Source organism: Cimex lectularius, unplaced genomic scaffold (genome assembly GCF_000648675.2).
Source record: "Cimex lectularius strain Harlan isolate CLEC.00 unplaced genomic scaffold, Clec_2.1 scaffold108, whole genome shotgun sequence".
NCBI classification, from domain to species: Eukaryota; Metazoa; Arthropoda; class Insecta; order Hemiptera; family Cimicidae; genus Cimex; species Cimex lectularius.
Window position 1 is genome coordinate 1,010,922 of NW_019392680.1, and position 24,470 is coordinate 1,035,391.

General features: G+C 33.8%; 1 protein-coding gene across 1 annotated transcript in view; it reads right to left on the reverse strand.

The window, feature by feature from the left end:
- Window positions 1–24,470, reverse strand: part of LOC106668041 (synaptotagmin-4) — a 230,326-nt gene that overhangs the window by 189,345 nt on the left and 16,511 nt on the right. The gene's annotated exons all lie outside the window — the stretch shown is intronic.

Consider the following 24,470-nt stretch of genomic DNA (forward strand, 5'->3'; position numbering starts at 1 on the left):
CGGGTTCGCCGCCTCTTTTCCTACCCCCGAAGGCGAAGGGTCGACGCATGCGGCCTTTTCCCCCGACTCGCCTCACCTGCTCACTTCCACTCTCGAGTTGTAAACATGACCTAGCTCCTATCGTTACTTTTACTCTCCATCAAGGTCAATCTCACAAGCTTATTTATTTGCCGTTCTTTTAGCAACAAAAGGAACGAATCGTCACCAGGAAAAGGCAGTCAGGGGGCTCTTTTATTCTCTTGGAATGTTTTATGGTGAAAGAAATTTTGGATCAAAATCTTACCGTTTTCGTTTACCAATGAACCGATGGTGAAAGTATTCATTGATCAAAATTCAATATAGACTTTCTACCAAAGTGAAACAAATATTTCTATATACAAAATTTGGTTTTTTTCTCATATTTTCTCTACCTATACTCAATGTAACGGTTTGTCAGAAAAAGGACACGGTAAACCGATCATACCGATTATCACAATCCATAGTTTAATAATTTGTACAAACTGCACTATTAAAAATGAAAAAGATGATGACACATGGTAGACAGAACAAAACGTCAGAAAACAGCCAAACTATAGGTCGACCACTCGACGGAACTTAGAAGAAATCAAACAATTTTTATCTACATTTTATTAAAATTATGTATCAAATTATGCTATCAACATAGATACCATCAAGTTGAATTATAGATTAAGCTTATTTGAAGTAATTTTTGTGTTCAATATTTTATTTATTACAACGTTATCCGAAACCCGAAAAAATGAACGTTTGGGAAATGTTCAGGAGAATGTATAGGATATGTCAGGATCTCTTAACTTTTTTGACGGTCAACATAAAAACCTGGGATGTAAATTTTTTGACGAAAAAGAATTGACTCTTTTTATTAACATAGCTCAGCACATTATTCAAACGAAATGCGAATTTCATTTCAAACATGTAAACCATTTTAAAAATTAAATAATATTTAATATTTTTAGATTTTATAAATCTATTTTTTTAAATAATTTGTAGTTATAACTACTTTTATTACATTTTTCCTTCTTCTCGGGAAAAAAATTAATAAAGCTTAAATAGTGGCGGGACGAACCGAGAAGAGAAGCGCGAGAAGCAGGAAGCAATTCGCGACCTGCAAGAACCTGATCGGGAGGGCTCTGGGTCCGAGATTGAAAAAAAAAATGAAAAACGCAAGGAGAGTCAGTTCGATATAGACGTTCCGAGGAAGAGGTGGTCTCCGCGAGGAAAGAAAATATTCTTTAAAAAAGCGTATGTGTCTCTGTGGCTTGTGATCCTAGTCGTGCTGATCGGAGAGTTCCTACGAAGAGAAAGGGGCTGATCCCGGCAAGTGAAGAGTGATCCCGTGAGTTGGTTCATTTCCAATTTCTTATCAGGACTAGAGAGCTACAAGTTTCGAACTTTGGTTAACTTTTAATTACAAAGAATTTGTCTATGTACTTGTAAATAGAATAGTTATGATTAGTATTCCTTTTTTTTTAATCGTAGTTTTGAACCCTAAGTAAGCTAAATACCTTAAGATATCTTGCTTGTGTTAACGAATTAACTCGGATAGAAGCAGGAAGAACTTCATCATTTAGCTCCGATCATTACCCTGGGTGGAAGCGCCATCAGAAAGAAGTGAGCCAGAAGCGCTACATCGGTCGTCTGGGGTCTGACACGGAAACCGTATCTGTCCTTCCTTTTCCCTTTCTTTCTATTGTTCTACTCTTTTTTTCCTCCCTGGTTTCGGTATTTATCCTTCTCCAAAAATAACATAACACCTGTAAATAAACTTTCACCTCCTCACCGGCCATCACTTGTCTCTCCCTTCAACACTTTCCCCCCCTTCTCCACTGAGCTACCGCCTACGTGCAGCCACAATAAGAAAGCTGTAACACTTTCAAGTAGGTAACAAGTAACAGTGAGCAAGGTAATATATACAAAATTAAAACCAAGAGTGTAGAAAGCACACGTATTACTCCAATGTTATCATAATATTCTCTGAAATCTAAAAAATTATGTTGTTTTATGTAAAGACCCTTAAGTCGTTAGACACTAAGCTCATGCTACTACTTGATACTTCTATTCATTGAGGATTCAACACAACGCTGCCCCAATAAATAAAGAGTAAGTATGATAAGGTAAAAAACTGCAGTGATTAGGGGACCGCCCAACTTCTCAGTTTCACAATTGAAGCAATTGTTTTCAAACTACTAGTTTGAATTAATACAATAGATAAAAACCTTTGCATGTTAAAACTAACTGTTACGTATGATCCGTTTTTTATCCCAATAAATAAAATTCAACCCAGGACCAGCAAATTATTTAATGTAAACAAGAGTAAACTACCTCGACAAATTATTGATATGTATTACTAATAAATCGTGTATTTCATACAATTTCAGAGATTAACTGATAAATTTATTATCAATATGAAATAATATAACGTATAAAATAATATTAAGGATTATACGAAAGTATGTGTTTCACTCTTTGGCACTGATTGTTTTTTAGATGCCCAATTAAAAAAAATTACAATTTTAGCTAATAACGTATTATATAGGGTGTCCTTTTTAATGGCACGGCTGAATTTTTCTTAAACAAATTATATTTTTTTGTCTAGTTTCCAAATTTACCTTTTTTTGTTGAAACAGTATACAGGGTACCTCAAGCCCAGTTCAACATAAAAATTTCAAATACGACCCTATACATCCTGACACATCATTTAAAGGATTTTTATAAAGAATCATTTTAATCAGAGTCCCGAAGTACCTGACAAGATGAGAGCAATACGACTTAAAATTCTAGTCTGGATTCCTCTAATTTTATTTTTTGAAAAACCGAAAACACGTCCAATATTTCGGAGAGAGGAACCAAAAGTAAAATATTCAAAATTACGCTGCCGGTTTTTTTTGCCATGACATTGTCATTTTTTGACTGATTTAAAATCCGATTGCACCATTGTTTTCGTAAAAAATCCTTGAAAATTATGTCAGGCTGTATAGGGTCGCATTTGAAATTTTGAAGTATCCAGCATAATTTTTCTCCAAAAAAGAGAACTTCAGCTGAACCATCTCAAAAGGGCACCCTGCATATAAATTTCGAAATAAGTTTTAGAGTAAAAAGATTTTTTTTAGTTTTAGGGCCGGCAAACTACATAGTCATGGCTAGCCCACTGTTTGTTAGCTTTACAATTCTTTCCTTAATTTTCTCGCGTTTTAATCCTATTAGTTTCTTTTTCTCCCGCTAAGATATGTTATTTTCTGGTACAACGGTAACAATCTCTCTCTCTCTCTTCTTTACCCTATGGCTAGCCTCTTTCTCCATTTGGGCCAGGGCCTCGTCAATTGTGTATAAAATAACACAAATAACCAATATAAATACATTGGAACAAGATTAAAATATGATAGTCTGGTTAGCATTCTCATTACCGAAGAGTACTCGATATTACTCGGGCTAATTGGTGATATGTCCTTCCATTCACGCTAATAAATTACATTCACCCACCATACTACAGTCATACCACCCAAGAATATTCGATATTCCTCGGGCTAATTGGGGATATGTCCTTCCACTCACGATAATAAAATACATTCACCCACCAGACTACATTGATACTACCCAAGAATACTCGATATTCTTCGGGCTAATTGGGGATATGACCTTCCATTCACGCTAATAAATTACATTCACCCACCAGACTACATTGATACTACCCAAGAATACTCGATATTCTTCGGGCTAATTGGGGATATGACCTTCCATTCACGCTAATAAATTACATTCACCCACCAGACTACATTGATACTACCCAAGAATACTCGATATTCTTCGGGCTAATTGGGGATATGACCTTCCATTCACGCTAATAAATTACATTCACCCACCAGACTACATTGATACTACCCAAGAATACTCGATATTCTTCGGGCTAATTGGGGATATGTCCTTCCACTCACGCTAATAAATTACATTCCCCCACCAGACTCCATTGATACTACCCAAGAATATTCGATATTCCTCGGGCTAATTGGGGATATGTCCTTCCATTCACGCTAATAAATTACATTCATCCACTAGACTACATTCATACTACCCAAAGGTTCACCCACCAGTCTACATTCACATTACCCAAGATACTCGATATTCCTCAGGCTAATTGGGGATATGTCCTTCTATTCATGCTAATAAATTACCTTCACCGACCAGACTACATTCATCCTACCCTAGTGATCTCGATATTCCTCGGGGTAATGGAGAATAAACAATAAATCACATACACATAACACAAATAATTCACCACAGATTACTCGATATTCTTCGGGGTATTCTCGCCTTCATTCACGCCATTCTATTATATTATTGTGTCTTTATTTTTGGATTGTTTATTTTATATTGTTCTGGATTACTCCTTTCTTGAACTTCACAGGGCTTTTTAAATTAAATGTGAAATAAACATTTGGATGATAAAATAAAAGTTTTAAAAGTACAGACAAGTTCAATAAAGTTCAAGGGATCCCCCCCCCAAAAAAAATCATATTTTTCTTAATATTTTATCAGTGAATCAAAGAGCCGGGGTAATTTCTACGGGATTCTAGTTAAATAACATTTCTCCTCACACCTGCGTGTTCAAAACATTGAATCAAATCGTTCTCCCTTTTAGCACTTATGGTTTGAACCACGGCTCGAAAGCAATTTGTCTCCAGGCAAAGGTGCCGGGGGTATTATTGTCGTTCCAGTCCGGTTTAGTGACCATCGTACCCATTACCGTAAATATATTCAGCCCGAACTGCTGTTAGCTGCCTCTCCCGGCCTGTGAAAAAGAGGTTCAGAAAACCGCCTCTCGGCAAAATTAGAGCCAATAAAGAACTGGAAATAAACACAAGGAGTAACTAAGTGAAAAAACTATGATGAAATAAGCCCATGCATTTCAATGATATTTTGATAATCACTGAAATATATAAACTATAGAGAGAACAACTTCATTTAGGTACATTACAACCAGCCAAAATATGCTAACATGGTGGATTTTCATATTTTCGCAACATGCATCAAAAACGTTTTAACCAAAATCTCAAATTCCATCTGCTTTCTTTTGTCATTGAATGTATATCATCATTACAAAACACTTTGAATGTAATATCAATCTAAATAGCCTACTAAACAGTTTAACGATCGTAATCCAATTTTAACACTCATGGATTAAATATAAAAATATGTAATATTAATAATAATAATATGAATTATTCTTCATATATTAACATTATATATTTATATATATAAATTAATTTTATTAATTTTTAATCATTAATAATATTAACATGAAAAATATAAAAAATTAATATAAGAAATTTAATATAAAATAATGAAAACAAGTACGAGAGATTTATGGTATTTGATATTGTTATTTATATTGTTTTCTCGAAGATTGCTGAAGTTTATGAATAATGCTCGAGTACGTTTTGAGTTTAAAATTACTACAATTAAAAATGCTACTAATTACTGCAATTATCAATTTAAAAGAAAAAATTCAATTTGTTATCTGCGTAATAATTATCACGGTAATTATTGATCCTTGATTTGTTACATCAATTTTAACCTAGTTTGGATGATATGCTTACTGATCAATTACAAAAAACTTTGGAAATATAATAACAATAAAGTATTATATTATAAACAAAGCTGCCCCCCCCCCGGAAACCGAGAACCGGAGCCGGAAACGAGTAATAGTCCTTACTTGAATAAGAATAGCTCATACGCGGTGTACAAACAGGCACCAGCTCGTGAGCTATAGCCCGCATCCCATATGCAGAGGAAGGTTCATCGATGTGTCTTGCACAATAGATGTTTGTCTCCTTATAGAGAGCGTGTAAACGTGCCGCCGAATTTAAGAATGGCTCCAGCGCGAAGTAGCTAGTTTCTGATTCCCATGCTCAGCGTTTTGGAGGACGTAGGTTTTATGAATTGTATATAGATCTGTTTTATTTGAGTGCGTGATTTATTAGTGTGAGACGTAGCTTCACCATCACCCCTCAGCTGTGTGTGTTTAGGTTAGATGTCGAAATATGTCTAAAAATACCCCATCGACCCTAATTTAGATTAGATTATTACTATTATGTAGAGGTCGATGGAGGAATGTCGAGTCCTCCACCGAATAATCATAATGAGTACAATGTAAATAGGTGCGAATGTATTTATTTGTGTGGCTGTATTATAGAAATTAGTTTGTGGCTAGATTATATTTTGCATGCGTTGCGGGCTGATCTAATCTAGGTGTCGAAACCACCTGTTGATTGGGAAGCGATGATCTCCTGAGCTTAAATGGGATACTAGCGACCCAGCCGCATAACGGGGTAGGTTAACTCCTGTTAGGTATGGACTCTAGGGTCAGCACTTCGGATTGAAAGTCACTCCGCAAGAAGGAATGAACGAGAGTTAATGCTCTAGATTCACTAGTTTTCGCGGTCCGTATGACCAATTAATATCAGTAAATTAATTTAGGTTTTTAGTTGAGATAAAAACCTTCTTTCACTAACTTCCCATCTCAATGGCAAAAAGGAGGGAAAATTCAAAAAAGTGGAGTTGAGATGGGAAGTTAGTGCCTAAGTGGATCGAAGTCACGATAGCTCAAGTGGTAGAGTAGCGGCGTATCATGTCGAAGGTCGTGGGTTCGAATCCCGCTCGTGGCACTGACTTTTTTATCTCAACTAAAAACCTAAATTAATTGAATGCTCTAGATGGAGCAACTTCGCCACCTGCAGATTTACTTGGCAACGGTGCTGCCGACAGTGAATATTTGCAGAATGATGAAGACCTGATGATGTCCACGGAGATAATAAATTCTTTTAAAGTTGGCAACGTTGCAAAACTGAATACTTACCCGAAGGCAGTGAATACTTTGACAAATTACTAAAGGAGTTACAAAAGCCCCCAAAAAATTATGAACTATTGTAGTTAATGTTGCTGCTGAATTGGTTGGCCTAACAATAAAAAAGAATCAATGATGCTACAACAAAAAATCAAGGTGTAATCAGAGGGTATTTAAAAAGGAAAACAAAATCTAAAGAATAAACGATCAAAACAGTCAACGGAAGAAGCATAATTCAGTCCTAATCCACCTATTATTCATATATCACTAAGACATTATTCTTCTTCATACGAGTTCACTTCGGACCGAGGTAGCATTCGACCATCATCACTATTTTCACTTTCGAATCGCCAACACGAAATACTTTTGTTGAAGAACATCCGAACCATTCTCGCAGGTTTTCAACCAGGATGTTTGTTTTCGTCTTCTTCAGCGATGTCCATACATTTTTCCTTGCATAATCAATCGTACAATTTCATATCTTTCTCCTTAAGACATTATAAAAATATGTATGTGAGGCGGCAAGTAAAATTCAAATATTCTTCAAAGAGAGGAAACAATTGCAAAAAAAAGAAAATAAAAGGGTTTCCTAAAAATATTTCAGCTGATGAAACAGAATCCAAAAAAGATTCAACCTTTGCTGAACACGTCGAACGTGAATGAATCTGACGTAAATCTAGGACAATCTCTAGAAAAGGAAATAAATGAAAAATCTCACTAAATCTACTGGTAAAATGCTTCTAAATTTTCACTTTTAAAAGAAAGAAGAAAATTCTTCAGCGGTGTTGTTTCGTGATACAGCGATTAAAGCCCAAGCTAAAGTTCGAGATAATTTAACAAGAAAAAGCTACAAACAGAAAAGAAAGCTGGTAACAAAATTCACGTTGGTATCAAAGGTTTTAAAGTGAAACAACAATTCTTAGATTAAATATATTTCTTTCTTTGATATTCATGACATCATTCGTGTTTTAAATTTCCCAATTATATATCGAAAAAATATATGTTGTTTGTTTGTTAACGATCACCCTGTTTTCTCTGGCTGGTTTGTCTGGCAGAGGGTGATTTTTTTCTTATTTGAATTATTTGTTAATAAGAAGGTACTTTTACTTAGATTATCATGATATTATAATGATAAAAATTGCAAAATATTAAGATAAATCTACTTCATAGCGTGTAAATACAGCTTTACTTCTTTAGAAGGCATAAATTCAATAATTAACATAATTAATCAATATAATTAATTAGTCGCTTCTATAATTTTTCTCTCGACTGATTACTCGAAGGGATGAGAATTGAAATTAATGGTCTTACGTCTTAAAACATTACATCGAGAAAGTTTTGTCATTTTGTAATTTAAAAATTACCTCTTTCACTTACTATTATAAAATAAATTACTCTTGTTTTCGAAACTGATTTCGAGAGTTTTTTAATTAGCCGGCGAAGAAAATTTCGTTGTTACAATATTATCGACTAACGTCTGATATTTTAATAGTGTGATATGTCATAGTTTACATGGGAATTTACAAAGGATAGAACGTTGAGTGGGGAAAAAATGCTAGAGGGCATCCACTCTCTGCTAAACCAATATTGACCTCAAACCAACGATGCGGGCCAATGCAAACATGGTACCTTGGAAACTATGAATTCCGCAGGAGAATCCTAACACAGGGCAAATAAACTCGAGTAAAATAACAACGAGATGAAAGGTGACATTTATTAGTAGGAGCAAGAAAAACAATCAGCAATACCTCTCCAACAGAATTCTAAAAATAATTATATATAATTATTGATATATTTCTTTACTGAAGAACAATATTGGAAATTAATTTAATCATGCAAAATAAACTTTGGGTTCTGATAAAAAGCCTTAAGATTAAAGAAGAACTCTAGGCAATGAGGGAGATTATTCACAATAAACCAATATTGGTCGAGGTTCGCGAATTCATAAACTTTTTAACTTTTTACTTTCAATCTTTTAACAAAATAGCCATACCACACAGAAGTTTCATAACTAAATATATTTAATATCATAAACCTGGAAAAAATTTTGAAACTCTCCTTATCAAACGCTTTCGTCTTAATCTATAATCCCAATCCACAAACAATAAATCTGAATGTGGGTTTCGAGTTAAACAATCTACTGTACAGAAATTCATGTGTGCGAAAATTCGTCGGCTCCCTTGAGCTTAAGGAACACTGCTGAATTCCTAGATGTTGCATAAAGTTTGGAACAATGGACTTATTTTAGGGTCAAGGGCGTCCTTCCCATCATTTATCCACAAATCCAATCCGACAGATATTTTCAGGTTGCCAGTCAACACTGTTGTCCTCCAAGGTAGTATCTTAGGCGTGATCCTCAATTCAATTGTCCATGATTTGTCTACATTTCCCGCAGAAAACGACAAACCCTTGCTGAAAATGTGAAAAAAATCTTTATGATTATCCTCTATCCCTTTGACGATATTGTACGTTACCTTAGCCTATTTCTTAACATGATCAGACTAAAAAAAAGTTAATCCATAACTACGATACTTACTACTCGCCAGACTAGTTGATCTAAACTGTAATTTTCTAACAATAACTCATATACAAAACTGTAATAATGTCGATATGGACTTACGAACTACTTCAACTAAACCAATATCCGCACAATTCAATCCCAAAATAAAAGAACTTTCAAAAAAATCCCGATTCTCCTTTTTCCATAAATGATCTCGAATATCCAAACCGGCTTCAATATTCCTTTCGTCAAAGACCTGGCAGAAACGCGATACCATAATTTCCATTCCACCCTTTGTAGCCGTAACAATTCCTTTCTAACTTAACCTGCATCCACCACCCTTACAAATAATCCTACTAGAAAACTCAAAAGATTCGCCAAGCAACTCCTTGGTGTAGTGTAAAAAGTAAGCAGAAACAATATGTTCGAGTAACACACATGTGTACTTTGTAACTAGAGTATAAATTTAATTTTAGTAATGTAATTTTAATTAATAAAAATATTTATTACTAAGATAAGAAAGGTATATTTTATAAAATCTTTCGATTTTTCGATAGTCTTTAAAAAAAATTAAATGAAAACAGTACTTAACTGGATATTGAAACTTGAATTTTCCATATGTTACATGCTAAAAACCTTTTAAAAAAGCTCATCCTTACACTTTTAATATTAGTTAAAGTTATTTGATCATTATTCAGAAATCCTGAGATGCGACCTGGTGTGATGTAAGTTTCGATCTTTGTTGAGATCATCTTCAGGGCCTGGGATAACAAATAGAAGTGTGAATTTATAAAATGCAAAAAAATATATTTTTATATTCGATCAAAGACGACGACTCCTTATAGAAAAATGTCTTTCTATACCGACTTCCTTTCCCACCCCTTTAAAATCCAACGTATGTAAATATAAAACAGCAATGTCTCACTGGCATCTCAATACGACACGCAAGAATGGCACAATTACGCAGAAAACAAACACTTGAGTGAGTAGAAATACTTTGATCGAATATAAAAAATATATTTTTTGCATTGTATAAATTCACACTTTTTGTTCACATCCTACATGTATTTGTTAAATTTAAACAATGTTTGTATATCCCAGGCCCTGAAGATGATCTCAATAAAGTTCGAAACCTTGGCACGATAAAGAAAATGTTTTTCTGAAACCTACATCACACCAGACCGCATCTCACGATTTCTGAATAATCAACTACACGTTGTTGTTAAATTTAAACAATGTTTGTAAATCCCAGGCCCTGAAGATGATCTCAATAAAGATCGAAACGTTGGCACGATAAAGAAAATGTTTTTCTGAAACCTACATCACACCAGACCGCATCTCATGATTTCTGAATAAATATCGATCAACGGTCACTAATCACCACACATTTCTTTGATCATTGTTGATGATGAGGATAATGAAAACTAGGAAGTGGGGTTTTTGCTCCCCAGGCAAAGCAATCTTTTGGCTTATTGTACCTTATGAACGCTCTGAATTTAAGTATGGTCGTGAAGAAGATGAAAGCAAATTTAGTTGCTAATGCTAAGCTATCGACCTATTTTAAGGTCATCCAGGGCAAAACAACCTAAAATATGTCTATATTACATATTTAAGTGTTTTTTACAGGCGATCTCAAATTTCTTTGATGGCGATTCCCCACATTACCAAGGACCTTGTACCTTCCTACTTCCCTAGTTCAATGCAATTTTCTTTATCTTAGTCTCCAGTCAACCGTTGCTTCGCATTCTCGAAGATGATACGGTTGGCTGTTTCTTCCTCCTTATTGCACAATCTGCAAATGAATTTCGTTGAATATGCCCAAATTATGTAGATGTTTTCTCAGTTGTCAGTGTCTTTGATCATTAGTTTTAATTATTAATTAGCTTCGTGTATACATTTTATTATTTTCCTGTTCAAATTACTATTTGTACCTTTTTATATTAAATATAAATATATAATGTTTCCAAAAGTTAAAAACCTAATTCATTTTAATGCCAAAATGGCCACTATGGTTATTTAGTGCGTAACAGTTTATTAAAATTAAGTTCTTTTTTAACAGAAATATTTTTTCAATAGTGTCAATTGGTACCATTGCACTTCGGGCGCAAAAAATCCTAAACCGTAAACACTCCACTGTCGTGCTTTCGCGCCGCGTTCATATTTCGAGAAATTAAGATCCAAAGAGAAAAGTCTGTTTTATTTAGCGAATAAACGTAAGAAGGAAAATTTAATTTCGCCCAAGCATTACAAAAGTTTCACAAGGGGGGAAATGGATAAACGTGAGGTGGAACGAAGTGTAAAATTCCCTCTTCACCTGCTCACTTTCAGAAATGCGATAAGCAACGGAAAGGTTGATGAGATATGCTGGCTCAGGCACACATGGCCCTATTAAGTGTTTACCTCGAAGTAATCAGGGGGTCTCTGGAGAAAGAAATAGTACGTTGAAGGATAGATCTTGACAGTAACTTTCTAACGACCGGAGGCAACGACCTGGGAGATTCTTCTCTTCAAACAACTAAAATAATAGAATTACTTACAAAATTGCATAGAATTTTGTTTATCAAGGAATACAAAACTATAGAAAAATCACAAACATTTATAAAGAATTTCCTCAGTAAAATTAAATGAAATATTTTTCTCTCTAATGTAAACAATAACCCTAAAGTATTTTCCTCTAACAACAAGATTTATAATAAACTATTTTACTTAATATAAATATTCACAACTACTTTAAACATTTGCTACAAAACAATTACAAAACAAATTTTTTTAATGAACATTTTCAACAAATTAGTGAAATTATGATCATTTATGACACGTTGTTTGTTTAGTGAGGTTTGTCTGTGGGCTCATGTCAGTGCGATCTCCAGATCTAGTGTGTCGTGATATTATCAACAATGTGCGACTTTTTTCAGTCAAATTGTCCCATTTTAATTACAAACTAACCTTTAATCTTTTGTAAGTTCAAATTAAGAAGGACCTTTTTGCATTTACCTAACCTTTTTTAATTTACAATTAACCCTTTTTATTTTCAAATTAACCTTTTCTTCAAAACATTAAAAATACATAAGATTTGATATAAAATATAACCATTTCCAGTAAAATTCCCGTATATTGGAGATTTTCGTTTAAATGTAAAAAAATTAGGCTCTCAATTTTTATGAGAACAGAAAAATAATTTTCAATAAAATTTAAGAATTATAATTAAAATATCTGTTATATATGCTTGTTTTATAGAACTATTTTCACATGAAAATTAATTTCCATTAAAATTAAAAATTATATAAAATTACACCATTTATGTCTAGTGGTGTAATTGACCATATTAATTACTTCAATCAATTATTTATGTAGGGTCTTGGTTGAGATGACACTAACTTCTTCATCGCAACCAAGACCCTACATAAAAAGAATAATCAATTGAAATAAAAANAATTAATTTCTTAAACACCATATTCAAATTAACTGAAATTAAAATTAAAAATTTATAATTAAATATAAAAACGAATGCTTCTTCTAATATTTCTTAATTTTAGAATATAACATACTAATTTTATAAACCAATTATTATAATTAGTAATAAGAGATTGATTGGTTTTTACATTTACTTTTGTACTATCACTTTATGTTAAATTAAAAGAAGAATCCTTTACTTTAAATTTAATTTTATATAAAATTTAATTGTAATTGTAAAGGCTTTCTTCTACCCTCTTATTGAACCTTGATGTTATTGTTTCAAGAAAACTTTCCAGGGTTGCTTCAATTAATCACTTGTGAAGGGTTACATTTATTTTCTTAAGACTTGAAAGTTTCTGTCTTGTAACAGCACAACTGTTCATGCACTAATATTATTTGTTTTTATCTAAACTAATTTACTAAAGTGCATTTGAATTCTTGTTGATGCGATGAGTGTGTTTGGCAGTTTGTTTGCCGGCCGGTGTTCGAGGAATAAAATGCGATTATTTTTGAAAAGATTTTTAGGTTAGACAACTGAGGGTTGATCTTGTTACTGAGATTAGTTTGTAACAGGCCTACAGGACTAAACCTCGCCTTCATCAGCAAAATTTTAACGTTTAAACCCTCCCTCATGTTGAAATAGACTAATTTATTGCTAACAAAAAGGTGGCGTCGGCTTAAGAATGGCAATGGCGTTTAATTTAAGGAAGACGGTCAGGAGTGTAGAAAGGCAAAAATTGACTTGCGACCTGAGGAGTGAAGAGAGAAAGAAAATAGCGGCCTCTGTTCGGCATAATAATGAGATTGTGAGGTGCAACTAACACCTACGTGAGCCACATACATTCCCCTCTTTCTTTTTTGTTTCTTTGAACAGGGCCTCAATTAAATCCAATAATTGCCAAAAAAAATCCTATAAAAATTACTAAAACATATTCCTACAAAACAAAACACTTCAAAAGTATAAATGAATAAGGATGTTTTGCATTTTGCAATTATTACATTTTTAACAGAGAACAACATTCACATTTACCTCACAAGTTATCTTTTTTTTAAAAATAGTTTACTATTTTATTAAAATATTAAAATTTAAACCCCTAAGCTTCTAAAATGTGCGTATTTTCCTACAATTATTTGTCGTTTGACATTTAATTAAAACTAATTTGATTAAAACGTGACTGGCAGACCAAACCGGCGAGGATAGGCAGGCCAGAACTGATGAAACTACATTCATAACCGCATCTACATCTAACTACATTCAGACGCATACCCTCTGTATTTTTATATTTTTTTAATCTCAAAGTGTGGACAAATTTGTTTGAAATTTTTCATTTATGAATTTGGCCTAGCTATTGCATTTTTACAATTGCCCCCAATGACAAAGCCCATAAGTTACAAACACTGGATGTAGATATGGTCTTGAAGAAAAAAGCAAATTCAGTTGTTACTGCCAAGACCTATTTTAAGTTCATCATCACGGCAAAACAATGTTAAATAAATCTACAGATTGCAAATTTATGTTTTTTTTATAAGCAATATCAAATTTTCTAGATCACTGACTCAGTTCTCACATTGCCAAGGACTGAAACAGCCCCACCACAAATTAGGCCATCCTTATTAATTAACTAAAGGATTTCCATCGAAATTAGAAACTTGTCTTCATCCATTTTGCCAAATCTATAACACATGATAAAAATGATGATAAACATGGACAGTTGTCGTCTAATAAATGAAGGAAAAGGTTTGTCCATGTGAACGACACCACCCAAAGAGTTACTGCCTGTTTTGCCAATTTGAAGTAGTGCATTTTCATCATTTAATGGATTTAAAGCAAAGCGAAGTAACTTTTCAAAGTTGAAAAACTTACTATGGAGATTCAAACTAATATTTTCAAACCTAGAGACCAGCAAATTTCGGAAAACGTACTCCATTTAATATCAAGTGGTATAATTGCTTTTATAATTACATATTTTTTCAAAGATGAAGAAGCTGATGAAGGAGAGGAAAAACCGTGGCTGATAAATTGGTAAAATGGAAAATTTAAAAAAAACTTTTTTAAATTTTGAATGATTTATTAAACTTTTTTTAAAATTTGGGTTTGAAACCGAAATAGTGCAAGTGTTTACTTATTTACCAACACGGCTGCAACTTTGATTAAAGGATTTTTTTTACGAGAGTTCGCAACAGCACAGGTCATATAAACCCTCAGAGTGCCGGTGTTTTTGAAAAAAAGCCCATATGTCGGGTTCGAATGCAGGGCCGCTGGATTCGAACCCGGGACCTTTACCTTACAGTGATGGGCGCCGTGTCAACGCCGAACCCGTTGCCTAAACTTCTAAAGGATTATTGTATTATTATTCTTCGGAATAAAAGAGTTTTAAGATTCAAACGTTTTTAGTTATCTATGTGATATCTTGTTAACAATATGGCACTTTTTCTAATGAAGAATACGCTGATATATCATCTTATGTACAGGTTTTGCATCGAAAATACGGAATTCAGAGAGCTTTTGAAATCAAAATTAAAAAAGTTTAATAAATTCATTCAAAAATTTCATTTTTTATTATTATTAATCTTTCTATCTTACCAATCCTTCAACCACAGTTTTTCCCTTCCTTCGTCAATTTCTTCCCCTTTGAAAAAAAGTAATGAAAAAAGCAGTTACACCACTAGAAAGGACATTAAATAAAGTGCGTTTTCTGAAATTTGCAGGACTCTATGTTTGAAAATAGTAGTTTAAAATCATCATAGGAAGTTTTTCAACTTTAAAAAAATTAAATTCACTAATTTCGTGATCCGCTTGACCAATTAATATATTACAATTAATTAAGGTTTTTAGTTGAGATAAAAAAGTCAATGGCATGAGCGGGATTCGAACCCACGATCTTCGGCTTGACACGCCGCTGTTCTACCACTTGAGCTATCGTGACCTCGATCCACTCGGACACCAACTTCCCATCTCAATTTTTAAAAAAAGAAAATTCGAAAGGTTCGGTTGAGATGGGATGTTGGTGTCCGAGTGGATCGAGGTCACGATAGCTCAAGTGGTAGGGCAGCGGCGTATCAAGCCGAAGATCGTGGGTTCGAATCCCGCTCGTGCCAATGACTTTTTTATTTCAACCAAAAACCTTAATTAATTTTATAAAAATATATTTTTCAACGTTCTGGTTACTAAAACGCGTATTTCATGAAAGTTTACATGTTTAATATTGATTACATCTAATTGAAAATTTAACGAAGTTTTTAATGGTTTTACCGCATTTGTCCAAAACCTTTTAATTTATGAGTTATCATTGTTTATTTGGGGCAAGATCGTGAAATATTAAAAAAATCAGAAAAAACTCCGAAACTGTTGAGATTCGGGCCATAGCCGATCAAATATTTTTGGTTTCATTTTGAATGTAGAATCTACTGGCAGTTTGTAACACGAGTAGCCGAATACTCTGTATGTTGGCTGAGAAGTATTTATGGAACCTATATCCTTCTGCGATTTCGTCCAAAAATGCAATGATCCATTGTTAAAAACAGTGATAACTAGGTATGTAAAGACAGTCCTTTACAACAATGATCAAAGAGGAAAATCCTGGGGACAATGACGCAACGTTAACCAATTCAAAACCGGATTTCATCCTAAGAAGGTAATGTGCATTGGATGGATTGAAAGGGGGTGTTTATTATGAGCTTTTTGCACCCAACCAAAATGTTAATTCTAATGCGTACTGCACATAAACGAAATTATTAATGTCAACAGTTGTCCAAAAAGGACCGGCATTGGTCCAACAATGATAAACCCCTCCTCACGTTCTTTGCAGACGCTCCATAAATTGTATGAGCTTGGCTCCGATGGGCTACCCAACTGTACTTGCCGAACATTGCCTCTTTTTATTTTTATTTATTCAGCGCTTTTTAAAACACTCTTAGTGCGCAACGTTTTACTCATTTGAGGATTGCAGAAATACAAGGAATTCATCGCTCATTTACAAAATTACATAGATGGCAACAAGAAATGGAAACAAAATACACATATCAATAAGTTACATTAGAGCCTTTCACGCCATCATCGATCAGATAAACGTTTCGTCTTAATTATAATTGTATTTTAATCCAGTACATTAATAACTTCAGCAATCAATACAGCAAAATGTAATTCTTATGCATAATAATAGAGTATTTATATTTCGTAGAGAAAATTTTGATCGCTCATTTTACTTCCAGGTGTAATTTTTGAGATGCTAACTCATTCGTACATTTTGCCCCAAAGCGCGGTGAATCTCGTAAAACGGCTGAGCAACACATTTTGTTAACAAACCTAAGCGATATTCCAGTAAATATAATTGTTTAACTTATGCTTGTTTCGCTAATTAGCAGTATACAAGTACACAAACATTACTCAGAATCAGACTAAACATTGAAGATTTAAAAAACACAGATGAAAATATAAATTCAAACTACATTAGATACATTTAACAGCTTTCATACACGCCTAAAATTTACATATGAAATCGAAAACAACAAAACATACAATTTTTAGATACACTCGTAATAAAACAACCAGATGGCACATTGGTATCAAAAACCAAGAAAAACAGATCGCTACCTCAACTTTACATCACACCATCCTCGTCATACAATAATAAACACGGCCAAATGACTAATTCAAAGAATTATTACCTAAGCCATGAATCTTTTCACCACAAGAACATAAAGTTATACAAACATATTACATTAACAACCACTACCCAAAACACTTAAGCAACAGAATAATCAATAACTACAACTCAGCACTAACACCATCTGCTATTAATAATACATCAAATCTATCAAATACAGACAAACCAACATGCATATCCCTGTCATTCATTCACGGTCTATCACATAAATTAAACACTTTTCTCTTTTCTGATTATTTTAAAATAGCTTAAAATAACTTTAAAACCGAGAAATCTGACGTAATTTACAAAATCAATTGTTTAAATTGTCCGAAAACTACATCGGTATTACATCCCAACATCTAGATAAGAGTAAACATAGTAACATATGTAAAGAGTAACATAGGTATGATTGCATAAAAACCAAACGAAATCCCATAGCACTGGCTACCCACCATTTTGAACACCAACACAATTTCGACATCAACAATCGAAATACACAGAACAAAACAAAAATAAACGCAACTTTTTAGAAATGGTTTAGAACAGAGATAAACACAGCATCAATTTAGCTAATATCATCAACCAAATTCAATATCGATAACATATATCACATCACACAAAACATATAATACAACATATAAAACAATCATCACATTCTACACATCAAACATCTCTACGCAGTCTAATCCTTCAACAATTTGGCTTTCCTGTCCCTAATTATCCCCGTCTATATAATCCTGGATAATTAGGACGAAGCATTGCCTATTTCTCCCAGTGTTGGCTCCTTTCACCTCAAAGAAACCGCCTCCTCACATAAAAATGTTTTTCTATCCTTTCTTTCTTTTCCACCCATTCAAAATCCAACGGATATAAACATCAAACATCAATATCTCACTGGCACCCTCAACACGACACACAATAATGACACATCTACACAGTAAACAAACACTTTGAGTGAGGACAAATACTTTGATTGAGTCTAAAATTTTCTAGCATTGTGTAAATTCATTTTTTTCACATCTTACATGTATTTATAAAATGTAAACAATGTTTATAAATCCTAGGCCTTGAAGATGATCTCAATAAATATCGAAACGTTGGCACGATAAAGAAAATATTTTTCTAAAACCTACGTCACACCAGACTGACTCTCACATCTCAACGTAATCAAAAAAATTATTATTTTCCATTTAAATCAGTTATAGATCTGTCATAGCCGAGAAGAAAATATGGCTTACCAAGAGTTTCAAACCAAACAAAATGTGGTAAAAGAAAACGAATGTTGATTTTGGAATAGGTAGAACCTTTCAACATCAAGAAATAAAGAATGGAGCTAAGAAGTCTGAGCGTCTGTGGATAAGGGTGGAGACTTATTAGAGACTTCTTAGGCTCTTCCTTGAATTTTATGATTCAAAGTTTTCCTATAAAGTGGGAAAAATATGCAAAGCGAGAGTTTGATTTGGCTCTCCTCAAAAGGAGAAAATCCCAAAATATAAATTTGTAGAAACGCGCTTGAATAGATTAAAACCTACAGGACAGATCGGTCGTGAAGGTTTAGCATTTAGAAATGCTACATTTATCGCTCTAAGGTTTTTTTTCTACATCTCTCCGTTTCTCACTCCCTTGTTACGTTCGTAACATAGTATGAGTGTATTGTTGTTGTTTGACCAGAGATGCCTCCTGAATTTTAATGCCACCTAAACTAAAAATGGCGGTGGGTTAATCAAAATTAAGACGGCCTAGGATAGGCTTTTTAACGCTCTAAGGTTTTTTTTTGGTACATCTCCCCGTTTCTCACTCCCTTGTTACGTTCGTAACATAGTATGAGTGTATTGTTGTTGTTGCCAGGGATGCCTCTTGAATTGTAATGCCACCTAAACTAAAAATGGCGGTGGGTTGATCAAAATTAAGACGGCCTAGGATAGGCTTATGAGAGAGTAGAGGAGTGAATAAAAGAAAGGAGAGTGTGCGTCGAGACGGATATCCCTACGGCCTGGCAAAGAAAATCATTAATTCCTTGATCAACGAAGGCGATCGCGGACCCACTCAACTTCAGAGAAAGTGCTCCACATTCCCAGAAGCGGGGATTTTCAATCGCCTGGAAAAGAAGCATATCTGGACACTGGTTCCCAGGAAAGTTTAGGTTTTAAGAAATGTTTATTAAGATTTTATGATAATTTAGGTTCATTTAGTGTGTAAGTTTGTTAAAATGTTACCCGTAGAGAATTAAGATTAATCTATGTTTAATATTTTAGTTTCCATTGGAATAAATGTGTTTTTTTTTTGTTTCCTTATGTAAATATTGTGTTCTTTTTTTTAAAGTTAATATTACTGTTATTGAATTTTCTTTGTTTTATTTTATTTTATTTTTTTTCTTTACGGTTCGCTGTTTCCGTGTATATAAACAGCATGGCGCCCATTTTTTTAAAATTTAATATTAAGTTCATAATTCATTAAGTAACCCCGCCCGTCTCCACGGAGCGAAGCCGGCAAATTTTCGGCGTAAGACCGTCTCCCTTTTCCGTCCGTCCTCTGTCTGTCTGTGTGTCTGTCTCTCTCTCTCTCTCTCTCTCTCTCTCTCTCTCTCTCTCCTTCTCCCTCTCTCTCTCCGTGATTACCAATCGTGGTGTCCCTCAATGACTTACGCTATCGGCTTTATTATTTATATTATTTATGTATGTAAATAGAGCATGTTATTACTAACTGCATCTTTTGTACGAATGCAAATGACTGCATCTCACGATGTCCAAATAATCATTAACTTAATGTCACTATACACCACACCTTTCTCCACGAGTTGATGCAGTATTATTTTACGGACGCGACTAAACTAGCAAAGCTACAATAAGCAGAATAGGAAGATACGTAAATATTAGGCAAGAGATTTTGACCCAACAAACAACAGGATATAATCTTCACAATTTTAGAGTTTGACTTTTGTATGCGAATGTTTTTTGTTTAAGTAGATGACTATTTTAAAAAGTGCTTGGAGCAAACGGTATACTTGGTATAAGCCCTTTTAGCCATAAATGACTTTTACATCCTGTTTACGTTTTAATTTCCATCAGATTCTCGTTAAAGCAGTTACATAAGCTTTATTTCACATTTAATTAGTAAATCTTTTAATCCTGCCACTTCTAAAGTTTTGTGTTATTCTATACACTTTTATGAAAGCAGAAGTTCACCTTTTCAAGAGCTATATAGTCCTTGTTTTTTACATTTTTTTGCAAAAATTTACAAGTTTAAAATTAACTTAAATGTTAGAGTCAATTTTTACCATGAATAATGTTTTATGTTTTCGTAAATTATACTGAAATGTTAATTTTTTGAATCAAAACTGCTTTATAACATAGACTAATCAATTTAATATGTATTATTTCTCATTGGTAAACATAAAAATATCGTATATTGCGCCTGGGTTCAATAAAGTTTCTCATCGCGACCGGCCAAGAAAAGATTATTGCCTAGAAGTCTCTGTGGTTTTTGTCGCATTATTGATTCGAGGAGATCCAGGTGTCGCATGTTATTCCCATGTGGTGCGCGTGATTGAGCCCTTTGCCCTTCTGGGAAACCTAGGACGTCCTAATATCGGTTATGGACGCTTTCACGAACCAGGTAAGATGGAATAAGGTTATTTTCTCGTTTATCGAACCAATCCATTTATAACTGGGAAACAACATTTAGGGACGAAATATTAATGTTAAGATGAACGTCAATTAAAAACATTTCGTTATTAAAAGCAATATAAATACAAAGAATTGAGGCTGTGTAACATGGAGACCACCCAGGTGACCGGCGGATGCCAAAATATTTGTAGGGAAAATTGCCAAAACCACTGGACCACAATGAGTCAATCACAAGAATAGTAATGACTCGATTGCAAATAGGCCACACCAAGCAGACCCATGGGCATCTCCTCATTAACAACGAACCAAAATGCACCTCTTCGGCACACTAATAAAGACATAATGTACTAAAGTGTGACATAATTAGCGCTTCGTAGGAAAAGGTTTGGTCTATCCACGTGTCTCAGAGAATGGAAATACAATAATGATTGAAGCGAAAAATTGATCGGCCAGACGAAACGGATAAATTCATATGGTCGCATTTGATGCCACATTCAATAATTATCCATTAATAAGTGATTGTATCTATTAGCTTGATTGTTTTGATCATGTGTGGGTGGGTTTTTGGAGTCTGTACCTTAAAGGCCCACCAAAAAAGATTAGTTCAAATTTATAGAGTGAATGGTGGCGAGACACAGGTGAGATTGAAAAGTTTTATTTTTAGTCTTTTATCTTTGTTGTTGCCTTTTTTATAGATGAAAATTATTTTTTTATTTTTTTAGGCTTTTTTAAGGTAGAATTTAAATGAATTTTTTTTTCAACGTTTTGTGAACTTTTGTTGCAACTTGTGCTATTTTCAAAAATTTAATTTCTGTCAAAAAGGTTTTTTATAAAGTTTATAGAGTAATCTAAAGTTTATTAAATTTACAATACGTTTTATTATTGTATGAATGTATTTATTAGTGTGAGTGTTTGTTTATGAGAGGCGGGTTTGGGGCAGAATGTAAAGTACACTACAGAACGACCAAATTAGATTAGTTGTTATATGCTTATAGATGGATTAGGGATCATAAATCAAATACCCCGGTGACTCGAAAATTCTTTTTAACTGTACATGCGGTTTGAAAGGTTATGTTTAGAATGATTTTGTATTTATTAGCGCGAATACGAGTGGGATCTACTTGAATATTAAGTGCCCTGCGTACCAAACTTATCATTTTAGACTTAAATTAGATATATGTAAATCTCTCTGCTATTTTCAAAAAGTAATAAAAAATTTAACTTAAAAAAAGAGAACGATAGGACCAATATATTTAAATTACCTTGTTTTTCCAAATGTGTACGCTTAACTTTAATTTCATGTTACTAGGGTAGGACAATTTTTTTTAATAATTCAAAATCCCTCCACAGTAAGATTCTTTGTAACAAACGATAATAACTTTTAACTTAAAAAGGTAAGAGAGAAAAATATTTTAAATAATATTGTTAAATCTAAATACACTTCTCTACTAGGTAAATTTACTTATAATTAATCAGCGTTATACAAGCAACCGGGTGCATCTGGGCAACGTGTTTTACTATTGTCTAAATCCCTTAAGACCTTTGTAATGATCAAAGAAATAATAGCAAAAACACAAGAAAAATAATAAATTATAATATTTGTAAAAATTTATATTGTTGCCTCTCGTCATTTGCCTACATAAATTAATTAGAGTGAGCAGCTGGTTTGGGTATGTTAGGAATGAGATTTGTACAAGCTGTAAAAAATCAGATAAAGTTTATTTTTATGAAGCAAAGAAAGTTTTCTTTTATGAGATCTTTTCCAAATAAAGCGCGCTTATTGATAATGTACGTGTTAAATTATGGAAAGAGAATAATGGCGATCTTGGTGATAAGTGGAAAGGTTCCCTGGGACGATATCGAGCTAACGATTTCCTTTTTATCTCCCAGGCCCAATTAATTTGTTTCGACAGAGTGGTCCTGGCCAGTGGAAAGGGGTGCCAAGTTGTGTAATTGGCAATGATACTCGGAGAACGGGGCGAGGTTCACGGAATGGGAAATGTGGCGGAGATACACTGGAAAGGGACTTTCATTGGTAGAAAAAAAACGCGAACGAGCCCGCTCACATCCCAGATAATACTTCTATAGCATTTTTTGCTACAAAGAACCTCTTTTTGTATTCCATTTTTAAGTCGAAATATTCCTGGAATGCTCGTCGTGAGTATAACAAAAAGAGGTGGCTAAAAAGTATTTAGACTTTTTTAATCCATATTACACAAAATATGTTGTTAATTTTTGTTTTTGTTTTAGGGCAGGTAAACTACAATACATTGGTCGCCAGTTCTCTGTTACTAGCGGTTATTTTCTTGTCGTTATCGTTTTATATCTCTTAATTTCATTTCCTGTTTCTCCAACCAAGTTCTAGTGTTGTATGATAGAACGGTAACCAACTCCCTCTTTATTCTTTTTACTGCTCAGGACAATTCAAGATAAGGCCCTTCATTCACGCTAATAAATTACATTCAGACATACATTCACACTAACCCAAAGTAGCCAATAATCTTCGGAGTAATCAGGGATAACCCTCTTCATTCACGCTAATAAATTACATTCAGAGATTTATTCACACTATCACAGGGTATTCGATATTCCTCTGGATAATTGGAGATGAGCTTTCCTTCACACAAAAAATACATTTATTCCGGTAAATAACGCATGTCACTTACATGAAAATACAAAGATCTTTATACAAATAAAAACCTTTATGGCCCTTAGATATTGGATCAGAGATTTGTGCCTGCTGCCGTACCTTGAGGCATCATTCCGGATGTAATTTTTTTTTCTTTGCTTTCTGTTATTATGTGCTCTACCGTGATAAGTTATCCGCACAAAGAGCACCCTCACACCCTTATCAGTATGAGTCCTATGTGATCATGATATGACTTATGCACAGTCGGGTAAATTGTTCCTTCTCCCTTTTAGACCCAGCCTCCGGCGTCCAGGTACCGATGACATTTTTTATTTGCTTATTTTAGATCCGATTCTTTCATTGTTAATGGATAGCACAGTCATTTAAGATTATTTTGGTGTCTGGTTACCATAAAAAGTAATTTTACAGTGCTATTATTATGCTTGTTTAACGTTTTCCCTGATTTATCGCCGAGTAAAGATTTTATAAACAATTGAACAAGTTAGTTTGATTGAAAAGAACAGTTTAATCCCGAAAACCCTCATTTGGTAATGGAAGTCTATTTTGCTTTAAGAAACTTCTCCTCGGCAAGGAGACAATTACGTTGTTTAGTTGTCAAGGTGACGGGTAATAGGATAAACAGTTTAAGTGAATTCTAGATAAAACATCCCCAAACAGATAATCCAGCCATTTCAAGATTGAAACCAAATTTAAAATTAATTTGTTCACAAAAATGGGTTATATGTGAAAC